This window comes from Amblyraja radiata, chromosome 1 (genome assembly GCF_010909765.2).
Source record: "Amblyraja radiata isolate CabotCenter1 chromosome 1, sAmbRad1.1.pri, whole genome shotgun sequence".
Taxonomy (NCBI): domain Eukaryota; kingdom Metazoa; phylum Chordata; class Chondrichthyes; order Rajiformes; family Rajidae; genus Amblyraja; species Amblyraja radiata.
Genome location: NC_045956.1, coordinates 53,902,500 through 53,915,132, shown reverse-complemented (window position 1 = coordinate 53,915,132; position 12,633 = coordinate 53,902,500).

Here is a 12,633-nt window from a genome sequence, read left to right as displayed (position 1 = left end):
ATTTTCAGTTATCATAGATTGAAGCATTCTGAAACAGATATGAAACAATCTTACTTGGATGACCTGAAATTAAAGCATATAATTAGTTACTTACGTAATTGTAGCTAATTACAAAATTTAATTACTAGATCTAAACATCTATCCATTTCTTAAGAAAAGGTTAATATTTTTAAATAGCCTAAGTGTCCAAATAAAATTCACACAAGAATTCACAATATAACATGATTTTTAAATCTCATTCTCATGAATTTATAGGCCAAATGGAAGGCATTTAGTGTTTAATTCCCGTAAATTAATGGCCATTTAAATCATCTTGCGAGTGAGATTTTGTGGAACGCGATCGTTTGGAATGTTGCGGTTGCAGTGAATTTGAACCCCATATCGGCAGGAAAAACACGGTTCATATATATACATAATCACATTTTCGCAACGTGAAATTTTGATTAAAGGTATCCTAAGAAGCACGTTTATATGTAAAAATAAACGGCGTACCTTGCTTTGTCCCGTACGTGAGATCCGTCCCATTGTCGGCGTTGGCGGCTTTAGAAGACGATTTTAATTTTACTCCTGCTATTAAATTATCCAGCTCTAATTTTAATAAACTTGATATAACGGCAGTCGGAGCGATTTTTCTTCAGCAACTAAACAGCCTGACAAAGATCGATTTGATCAGGCTGGAGAAAAACGGCATTTTAAACCCGCCCCCCCTCTCAAAGGCGCCAAAGTCGCACACACGGCCAGTGACAGAACTGCAGTGCTGCTGAAGGTAAGTTTTGTAACATACCTAGAATTACTACCTAGCTCTTTGGTAACCCTTGGACTATTCTTGATTGGACTTTGCTGGCTTTACCTTTCTCTAAATGCTATTCCCTTATTGTGTATCTGTACCCTGTCAATGGCTCGATTGTAATCATGTATTGCTTTTCTGTTGACTGGATAGCACGCAACAAAAGCTTTTCACTGCACCTCGGTACACGTGACAATAAACCAAACTAAACTAAACGTGTGGTGAATGGTCGGCGTGGATTCAGTGGACTGGAGGGCCTGTTTTCAAGCTATGTCGCCAAAGTAAATACTGGCATTCTTGGCAACCAATTTATCAAATGACGATACAACAAAAAACAAGAAATGAACAGGATGAGGCCATTCAACTCCTCCAGTTCCTCTACTAGTCAGTAAGGTGATGACTAACATTCTATTTCTTTTCATTCTTGGACTAACCCCATGATCATAAATGTGAGTTGCCTTCGGTTTGTTGATTGGAGAATAAATGCTAGCCATGGTAATTTATTTGGATATTTTTATCTCCACCTGGATGGGCAAGTAAGATCTTGAATTAAGACGTCTGAATAGGTAGGCTCCCAAATTGCTTCAGGCTGAGGTATGCATTGGCATTTACTTGCTCAACTCTGTTAATTAAACCCAAGGTGAAAACAAATTATCCTCACATTGTAATTTTCCATCTATATTTTTATGTCACATTTCTGTTACAGAAATGATTGGCATGTTTAGTTTAGTTTAGTTTAAACTAATTTAGTCTTGAGATACAGCATGGAAACAGGCCATTTGGCCCATAGAGTTCGCACTGACCGTCGATCACATAGAAACATAGAAACATGTTAAAATAAAAAAAACAGAAACATAGAAACAAAGAAAATAGGTGCAGGAGGAGGCCATTCGGCCCTTCGAGTCAGCCCCGCCATTCATTGTGATCATGGCTGATCGTCCCCAATCAATAACCCGTGCCTTCTCCCCATATCCCTTGATCGTCCAACTCAGTATCCCATACCTGCCTTCTCTCCATATCCCCTGATCCCTTTAGCCACATCTAACTCCCTCTTAAATATAGTCAATGAACTGGCCTCAACTACCTTCTGTGGCAGAGAATTCCAGAGATTCACCACTCTCTGTGTAAAAAATGATTTTCTCATCTCAGTCCTAAAAGACTTCCCTCTTATCCTTAAACTGTGACCCCTTGTTCTGGACTTCCCCAACATCGGGAACAATCTTCCTGCATCTAGTCTGTCCAACCCCTTAAGAATTTTGTAAGTTTCTATATGATCCCCCCTCAATCTTCTAAATTCTAGTGTAACATTTGGCACCCTTGCTAATCAAGAATATGTCAATCTTCACTTTAAAAATACCCAATTACTTGGCCTCCACAACCTTCTGTGGCAATGAATTCCACAGATTCGCCACCATCTGACTAAATAAATTCCTCCTCATCTCCTTTCTAAAGTACGTCCATTTATTCTGAAGGTGTGACCACTGGTCCTAGACTCTCCCACTAGTGGAAGCTTCCGCTCCACTTTCACTCTATACAGGCTACCCAGCCTAAAATCTAACTACAATAGTTTCATTTAGTTTCATTTAGTCATCAACTTGCATCTCCTCAAATTTTGTTTTCTATCAAAAATGTTTATGATCTCCACTATTATAATAGAGTGTGCAAAAGTGCAATCAAGAAAGCCGATGTAATGTTGAAACAACTAAAACTATAGAATATAAGACCAGGGATTTTGTGTGGTCCGTTACCTGAGTATTCAGTCCATTGCTGGTCTTCAATAAAGGATGCGGAGCTGAAGAGTGATTGGCTTTGATAGAAAAAAATTGCTGGAGTAACTTAGCGGGTCAGGCTGCATCACTGGAGTAAAGGAATAGGTGATGTTTCAGGTCGAGACCCTTCTGTAGACTGTTTGACTGTGGCTTTGATTATGGCATTTGAGCTACGTAGAGTAGAGTGCTTGCAGAAGCTCATGGTGCATGGAAGATGATCAAATAGAGAGATACTACACTGACAACAACCTCAGCCACATTCACCCACAGCTCTGAATTGTTCCCATTACCCAGTCCTCAAAACTGTGCAACAGGAATTTTGTTCATTTTGTCCAATTGTAAATTATCTGGAAACATTTAGTACTAAATTCCTACCTTGCTGTGTTATTCACATTCCATAATTCAAATGGAGGGACAATTTTGTTTCCTAAGAGCAGTTTGACTTGTCTGTAGGCATAACCTGTATTTAAATCATTTCTTAGTTTAGTTTAGAAATATAGTGCAGATATAGGCACTTTGGCCCACCAAGTCCACGCCGACCAGTGATCCTCACACACAAACACTAGCCCCCGCACTAGGGATAATTTACAATTTTTAGAGAAGCCAAATTAACCTACAAACTTGTACGTCTTTGGAGTGTTGGAGTCAGAGGTTATGGGTAGACAACAAGAGAATTCGGTTTAGAGAGAAAGTTAGATCAGCCATGATTGAATGGCGGAGTAGACCTAATGGGCCGAATGGCTTAATTCTGCTCCTATCACTTATGAACTTATGAAACCGGTGCACCTGGGGAAGACCCACGTGGTCATTGCGAGAATGTACAAACTCCGTACAGACAGCACCTATAGTCGGGATTGAACCCGGGTCACTGGCGCTGTAAGGGAGCAACTCTACCGCTGCACCACCTTGCCGCCCAGTGAATCTCATGGAGGGGAAAGGGGATTGGGTCGCAGTGTCAGTTCTTACAGTCCGTCAACCAAATTGGGGTATCAGTCCCGGAGTAAATCGAATCACAGTCCCGGAGCTGTGCTGCACAGAAACAGGCCCTTCGACCAGGATGGCATGCTGGGTGACTCCCACTTGCCTGCATTTGGCCCGTATTCCGCTCAACATTTCCAAACGATAAATTTGTCCAAATAAAACGTTGTAATTGTATCCTCGTAACGTCGTAACTTCTTTTGATAAAGATCTGCAGAAAGCACTTATTATTGTATCCTAAGATGCTTTGCAACCAAAGAGGTAATTTTGTGCTGTATTATATGTCAGTTGTCAACTAATTTCTATACAACAATCTCCTACACACAGCAATTAATAATGATGTAGTAATCTGCTTTAATATTGTTGGTTGAGGGATAAATGTTGGCAGAGCAACATCTTGTATTGAATCCCAATTATGCATTAATCATTGAATCATTCTCCATTGCAGCAAATTCATTCTGAAATTTTGAAATTCTTCTCTTTCATCATGACTTGGGTTTTTTTTTTAGCCAATTAAGAGAGTGTAGTTTATCACCACAGGTAGAAGGAAGCTGAGTGTTTGGAGTGAGTGGAGAATAATACATAGGCGCGCACACACAATTCAATCATTCAATAAGACTGTAGTGTCACATGTATCAAAGTACAGTGAAATACTTTGTTTTGCATACAACCCAATTAATAGACAATAGACAATAGGTGCAGGAGTATGCCATTAGGCCCTTCGAGCCAGCACCGCCATTCAATGTGATCATGGCTGATCATCCCCAATCAGTTCCCCGTTCCTGCCTTCTCCCCCCGACTCCGCTATTTTTAAGAGCCCTATTTAGCTCTCACTTGAAACCATCTAGAGAACCTGCCTCCACCGCCCTCTGAGGCTGAGAATTCCACAGACTCACCACTCTCTGTGAGAAAAAGTGTTTCCTCGTCTCCGTTCTAAATGGCTTACTCCTTATTCTTAAACTGTGGCCCCTGGTTCTGGACTCCCCCAAAATCGGGAACATGTTTCCTGCCTCTAGTGTGTCCAAGCCCTTAACAATCATATATGTTTCAATGAGATACCCTCTCATCCTTCTAAACTCCAGAGTGTACAAGCCCAGCTGCTCCATTCTCTCAGCATATGACAGTCCCGCCATCCCGGGAATTAACCTTGTAAACCTATGCTGCACTCCCTCCATAGCAAGAATGTACTTCCTCAAATTAGGGGACCAAAACTGCACACAATACGCTAGGTGTGGTCTCACTAGGGCTCTGTATAACTGCAGAAGGACCTCTTTGCTCCTATATTCGATTCCTCTTGTCATAAAGGCCAACATGCCATTCGCTTTCATCACTGCAGGCTGTACCTGCATGCTTACTTTCATAGACTGATGTACAAGGACCCCCAGATCCCGTTGTACTTCCCCTTTTCCCAAATTGACGCCATTTAGATAGTAATCTGCCTAACTGTTTTTGCTACCAAAGTGGATAACTTCACATTTATCCGCCTTAAACTCCATCTGCCATGCATCTGCCCACTCCCCCAACCTGTCCAAGTCACCCTGCATTCTCATAGCATCCTCCTCACAGTTCACACTGACACCCAGCTTTGTGTCATCTGCAAATTTGCTAATGTTACTTTGAATCCCTTCATCCAAATCGTTGATGTATATTGTAAATAGCTGCGGTCCCAGCACCGAGCCTTGCGGTACCCCACTAGTCACTGTCTGCCATTCTGAAAGGGACCCGTTAATCCCTACTCTTTGTTTCCTGTCTGCCAACCACTTCTCTATCCATGTCAGCACTCTACCCCCAATACCATGTGCCCACTAATTTCCTATGTGGGACCTTATCAAATGCTTTCTGAAAGTCCAGGTACACTACATCCACCCACTAGCTCTCCCTTGTTCATTTTCCTAGTTACATCTTCAAAAAATTCCAGAAGATTAGTCAAGCATGATTTCCCCTTCGTAAATCCATGCTGACTCGGACCGATCCTGTTACTGCTATAAAAATGTGCGGCTATCTCATCTTTTATAATTGACTCCAGCATCTTCCCCACCACCGATATCAGGCTAACTGGTCTATAATTCCCCGTTTTCTCTCTCCCACCTTTCTTAAAAAGTGGGATAACATTAGCTGCCCTCCAATCCACAGGAACTGATCCTGAGTCTATAGAACATTGGAAAATTATCACCAATGCATCCACGATTTTTAGAGCCACTTCCTTAAGTACCCTGGGATGCAGACCATCAGGCCCTGGGGATTTATCAGCCTTCAGTCCCATCAGTCTATCCAACACCATTTCCTGCCTAATGTGGATTTCCTTCAGTTCCTCCATCACCCCAGATCGTCTGGCCACTACTATATCAGGAAAATTGTTTGTGTCCTCCTTAGTGAAGACAGATCCAAAGTACATGTTCAACTCATCTGCCATTTCCTTGTTCGCCATAATAAATTCACCTTTTTTGGCCTTCAAGGGTCCAACTTTGGCCTTAACTATTTTTTTCCTCTTCACATACCTAAAGAAGCTTTTACTATCCTGCTTTATATTCTTGGCTAGCTTACCTTCGTACCTCATCTTTTCTCCCCGTATTGGCTTTTTGGTTATCTTCTGTTGTTCTTTAAACATTACCCAATCTTCTTGCTTCCTGCTCATCTTTGCTACATTGCACTTCTTCGGTTTAATTTGTATACTGTTCCTGACGTCCCTTGTCAGCCATGGTCGTCCCTTTCTCCCCTTGGAATCTTTCCATTAATTTCGATTAAATCGTACGTCAGACCTCACCTAGGCAGTGCACAACAGTCGCTAGAAATGCGCCAATAAAGTTACAAAAAGTTAATCGAACAGACTTTTCTTGTATTCACAGCGGCAAACCAACTGGCTTGGTTCCTAGGGGCGCCCCCCACACATCCCCCCTTCAATCTCGATGGCTCTCCCCTCCCTGCCAGACTCCCCTTCGTTCTCGACGGAGTTCATGCAGCAAGCTTAGAGCGTGCAAATGAAGACAAGAGCTCTACCCTGACATCTCCAACACTACCACATGCCATTATTTGTTCAGATCAGGATGCACCACCGCTTGGTTTGGGAACAGCTTCATCCAAGAAATTGCATAGAACTGTGGACGTTGCCCAGACCATCGCACAAATCAACCTCCCTTCCATTGACTCCATCCACACATCACGCTGCCTCGGCAAGGCCACCAACAAAATCATGGACAAGTCTCATCCCGGTCTCTCCCTCTCCCAACAGGCAAGATGTACAGATGTGTGAAAACGCATCTGGGACAGTTTCTTCCCAGATGTTATCAGGCAACTGAACCATCTAGAGAGTGGTCACGACATACCATCTATCTCATGGGAGACCCTCGGACTATCTTTAATCAGACTTTATCTTGCACTAAACATTGTTCCCTTTATCCTGTGTCTGTACACTGTGAACGGCTTGATTGCAATCACATATACTCTTTGTGCTGACGGGATAGAACAGAACAAAAACGCTTTTCACTGTACCTCGGTACACATGACAATAAACTAAACTAAACCAAATTAAGCCAACTTGCAGCCAGATGGGGTTCATTTAATTTGGCATCATGGTCAACACAGACAATGTGGGCCAACGGGTCCTGCTCCTGTTCCACGTTGCACATTCAATGAAACTACACATTCCTATTCAAGGGAAAACCAAGGAACCTTTTATTAAACAGGAGACATATGGAACTGCATTTGGGCAGCATGGTAGGGCAGCTATAGAGTTGATGCCTCACAGCGCCAGAGGCCCGGGTTTGATCCTGACTACGTTTGCTGTCTGTACAGAGTTTGTACGTTCTTCCTGTGACTGCATGGGTTTTCCCCGGGTGCTCTGGTTTCCTCCCACACTCCAAAGATGCACATTTTTAGGTTAATTGGCTACTGTAAATATAGTAAATTGTCCCTAGCCTGTAGGTTAGGGTTAGTGTACGGGGTGATCGCGGGTCAGCACAGACCCAGTGGGCCGAAGGGCCTGTTTCCGTGCTGTATCTCTAAATTAAACTAAACTAAACTAACCTAAACTGCAGACGCTGGAATCTGGAACAAAACACAGAGTGCTGGAGTAACTGACTGAGGGGGTCAGACAGCATCTATGGAGGGAATGGAGAGGCAACTGTTTGCATTAGGACTCTATCAAGACTAATTGTAGGAGGAGGGAGAAATTCATTGAAAAGGTGGGTATACCTCATGGGAAGGTTACTATCCACTGGGAACATCTTTCCCTCTGACTTTAATAAATGTGAACATGGACATGGACCTTTTCTTGCCTCCAGATCCTGACGGCAATTCGTTGACCGACTTGGCCATGGCTGGGTGAATGATGAGTTGGCCTGGGTGCTGAACTGCACACAAAGCCCAGCCGGCGGGCCAGCTGAAGAGTTTTGGCCCACGCGACATCGCGCACAAAGTCCGGCACCCCATCCAACTCACGAAGCGATGATCGGCCATGACAAGGAGGGGTGGTGGTGTCAGCGGTAAGCGAAGGCCCGAAGGTCGGACAGCCGACCGACGGGGCCATGGGTGAGGCGTTGCTCCTGCACTATATCGGGACGGGTGAGGCAGGGTTGGACGCGGCACTCCGACCTGATTTTTCCCTCGACCCAAGTAGTAGCAGTCAAATACGGGACAAGGACGGTCCCGTATGGGACAAACCAATTTAGCCGAATATATGGGATGTCACGGCTAATACGGGACAGTTGGCAACCCTAGTTCCGACCTGAAATGCCACCTATTCTTTTTCTCAAGAGATGCTACCTGACCCGCTGAGTTACACCAGCATTTGGTGTCTATCTTCATGCACATCTGTGTATGTATCTCGCAATACAGCTTAGAGCTTCTCATTCCAGGGTCGACTCTCTGACTAAATAACTGAACCCCCCATCATTATGCCCGGGCTTTGCCTCAGCAAAGATACACTCGTATTGCAGAAATATTTTAAAAGTTATGGGCCTTTGAGTTTGGGAAATGAGGGAATTATAGTCAGTTGATTATATGTGGTAGAATTGGGATATTAGTAAACTCTTCCACAAGCCATACACATTAAGGGAACCCACTTCTTTGATTTTTTTTCTGTCTCATATTTCAAACAGCTGCAAAATTGAATACTCGCTGAAAGAACACAACATCAACCATAATTCCCACAACCGTGCAGTATTTTTTTTTTTGCCTTCAATCATCAAAGCTTGTTTTGTCTGCAAGATATTGATGTAGCTGTGCATTTGAATCAAAGCATACTTTGTTGAGCCCACAAGCTTTTATATTAATTAGGTACAATGCTTAGTATTCCAATAACTACTTAAAATTAACAACATGGCAAGAAAACACACTCAGTTTTAAAATTAGACTTTATTGCAGCGGAGATAGATTCAATGGGTAATGTGTAATTGGAATTTGATGAGTTCCTCCTTATATCAATGGTAATTAACTTCATTGACTCTCAGGACTTTACATTTTTGGTTTAAATGGCAAGCAGCCGACAGAAGTTTGCCTGGAATACACTGAGTTTTCCTCCAGAAGGGGAAATCAGTGGGTGACACAGTGGTGCAGCTGGCAGAGTTGCTGCCTCATAGCGCCAGAGACCTGGGTTTGATCCTGACCTCGGGTGCTGTCTGTGTGGAGTTTGCCACGTTCACCCCGTGACGACGTGGGTTTCCTTCGGGTGCTCTGGTTTCCTCCCACATCCTAAAGACGTGCGGGTTTGTAGGTTAATTGGCCTCTATAAAATTGCCCCTATTAAGTAGGGAGGGGATGTGAAAGAGGGGCAACAAGGAACGTGTGAGAACGGGTGATCGATGGGCTGAAGGGCCTGTTTTCAGGCTGTATCTCATCAACTAATACTCAAAGTAAACTAAAACGAGTGTGCATCTTTGGTGAAACTTGATCATGCTTCACAAGCTTTGCCTTAATGCAGCTGGAGATCCAGTCGTCCAGACTGGAATGGTTTAAAACGTTTCAAGCCTTCCAGAGCAAAAAAACAGGGAGCCATTTGTCTTCATGCTTTTACAGAAAAAGACAAATCAATTTCCTCCCCCTCAATTTCCTTCCTTTACCACTCTTCTCCTGAAGGCACGTATTCATTGGTGGCGTACAATCTAGCTCGACCATCTTGAGTCCAGCTGAGTGCACAATGCAGAGAAGTCATCAGCCTCGTTGGGTGTTGTCTGTGGCTGATATCGTCTAGCAGCCTGATAGTCAGCCCAGTTCACCAAACTGAAACTGAACCCCAGGCTTTCCTGGTGCCTGTGTGGCCATGGCTAACCGGAAGGTATGCCGACTCAGCAGACACTTTCCGCTGAGTCAGACGATTGTGGCTTCTTATTCTCATTCCACTAACCTGAGCACAGGATGCAAGTGCACAGAGTTCAACAATGAGGGAGTACTGCACTGAGAGGGGTGTCTCTGCTTTCAGGCAAGATGCCTCACTGCTCTCTCATGCGGATGTAAAACCAATGGCTTTAGACTTTAGAGATACAGCGCGGAAACAGACCCTTCGGCTCACCGACTCCGCACCGACCAGCGATCACCCCGTACCCTAGCACTACCTTACACACACTAGGGACAATTTACAATTTTACCGAAGCCAATTAACCTACAAACCTGTACGTTTTTGGATTGTGGGAGGGAACCGGAGCACCCAGAGAAAACACACATGGTCACAGGGAGAATGTACAGACTTTGTACAGACAGCACATGTAGTCAGGATCTAATCCTGTTATCTGGCTCTGTAGAGCAGCAACACTATTATGTTGCCTCCCAGTGCACAGTTCACACCCTTGCCCGGTGATGCTGTGCTGGAGTGAGTTTGCATCCTGCTCTGGCTCATGTTTAACCCAGAGGGTGATGGAAACCTGCACGACACTAATCCACTGCTTGAAGAAGCAGCAGAGACAAGCACCTACACCAAACTAAATATTCAGATGAGCCCTGAAATGCCATCAAATGGACACATGGAACTGCAGATGTTCAGATTGAAAGAATGTACCGTTAGAAAGGAGATGGGGAGGAATTTCTTTAGTCAGAGGGTGGTGAATCTGTGGAATTTATTGCCACAGATGGCTGTCTAGACCAAATCATTGGGTATTTTTAAAGCAGAGATTGACAGGTTAGGGTGTCAAAGGTTCTGGGGAGAAGGCAAAAGAATGGGGTTGAGAGGGAAAGACAGACCAGCTATGATTGAATGGTTGAGAAGACTCGATGGTCCAAATGGCCTAATTCTTCATCTAACTCATGGACTTATGCTGCAACCTTGAGTAATGCACAAAGTGCCCGAGTAACGCAGCTGGTCAGGCAGCATCTGTGAGGGAATGGACAGCCCAACCCCAAACATTGCCTATCCAGATGCTGCCTGTCCCACTGAGTTACTCCAGGAATTTGTGTTTTACCTGAAATTCCATGCTATAGACCACTACAGGCTGGGTATTGGAAGACAAGATTAGTTCTGCTAGATAGCTCTGATAGCTTGCATGAACGCTGTGAGGGACTCCAGAATAAAGGAGGAATTGACTCAGGAAATGGGTTGCCACTTAAAATGGAAGAAGTTCTTCTCACTAAGAGCTGCAACAATCTGACGTACTTTATCCTAAAGAACTGTGGAGATTACATTATTAATTATAGTCAAGGTAAAGTTTGGACATTTATACGTTAGTGGAGCCTAGCGGAGATTGACACATTCTTGATTAGTAAGGGTGTCAAAGGTTCTGGGGAGAAGGCAGGAGATATGACCAAAGTGAGATGGTGAAATTAGGGCTAACTTCAAATTGGCCATGATCCAGTCAAATGGTGGAAAGAACTCTATCTCCACCTCCCACTATTATTTTGGCCTGAATGCTTTTGGTAATTGTTTTTTAGTTTAGTTTAGAGACACAGGGCAGAAACAGGCCCTTCGGCCCATCGAGTCTGTGCCGACCAACGATCCCTGCACATCAACACTATCCGACACAGAGTAGGGACAATTTACATTTATACCAAGCCAATTAGCCTACAAACCGGTATGTCTTTGGAGTGTGAGGCAACCAAAGTTCTTGGAGAAAACCCATACGGCCATGGGGAGAATGTACAAACTCCGTACAGTCAGCACCCATAGTCGGGATCGAACCCGAATCTCTGGCGCTGTAAGTGGTGTAAGGCAGCAACTCTACCACTGTGTCAACATGCCTCCCAATTGGTTTGATTTTTTTAGTGAAAGCATCTGATAGACAAATTAGCTAAACTGTTTTCTATAGACAGGAGTAATAGCATTGGATATAAGCCACATTTATATGTCCTGAAGTCATAAAAGGAACTCTATTAATCCAATGTCTTCATTAACTTGTAGAAACAAGGAGCTGCAGGTGCAGGTTTATGAAAAAAGACACAAAGAGCTGGAGTAACTCAGCCGAGAAGGCAGCATCTGGAGACAACATGGATAGGTGACATTTTGGGTCAGGACCCTTCTTCAGAATGACTGATCAGTCTGAAGAAGTCCCGATTCGAAACATAATCTATCCATGTTCTCTAGAGGTGCTGCCTGACCCACTGAGTTACTCCAGCACTTGGTATCTTCTTTAACTCTTTTGATAAATTTATACCTCGAGTTATTTGGGTTTCATCCCAAAGATACTGCTTGGAAAAAATGCCCTTTGACCCAATGAGTCCATGCTGACCATTGATAACCCGTTCAAAATAATTCTATGTTAGCTCATTTTTAGTATCCACTCCCTGCGCACAGGGCCAATTTACAGCGGCCTATTAACCTCCAATCCCGCACGTCTTTGGGATGTGGGAGGAAACCAGAGCACCCAGAGCAAATGCAGGGATCACAGGGAGTATATGCAAACTCCACACAGGAAGCTCCCGAGGCCAGGGTCAAACCTGACTCTCAGACGCTAATTTATATATGCTTAGAAATGCATCCATGATTATGTAGGATATAACCTGCCATATTGTAACAACAGAGTGTTTGAAACATAGAAAATAGGCGCAGGAGTAGGGAATTTGGCCCTTCGAGCCAGCACCAGCACCGCCATTCAATATGATCATGGTTGATCATTTAAAATCAGTACCCTGTTCTTGATTTTTCCCCATATCCCCTGATTCCTTTAGTCCTAAGAGTTA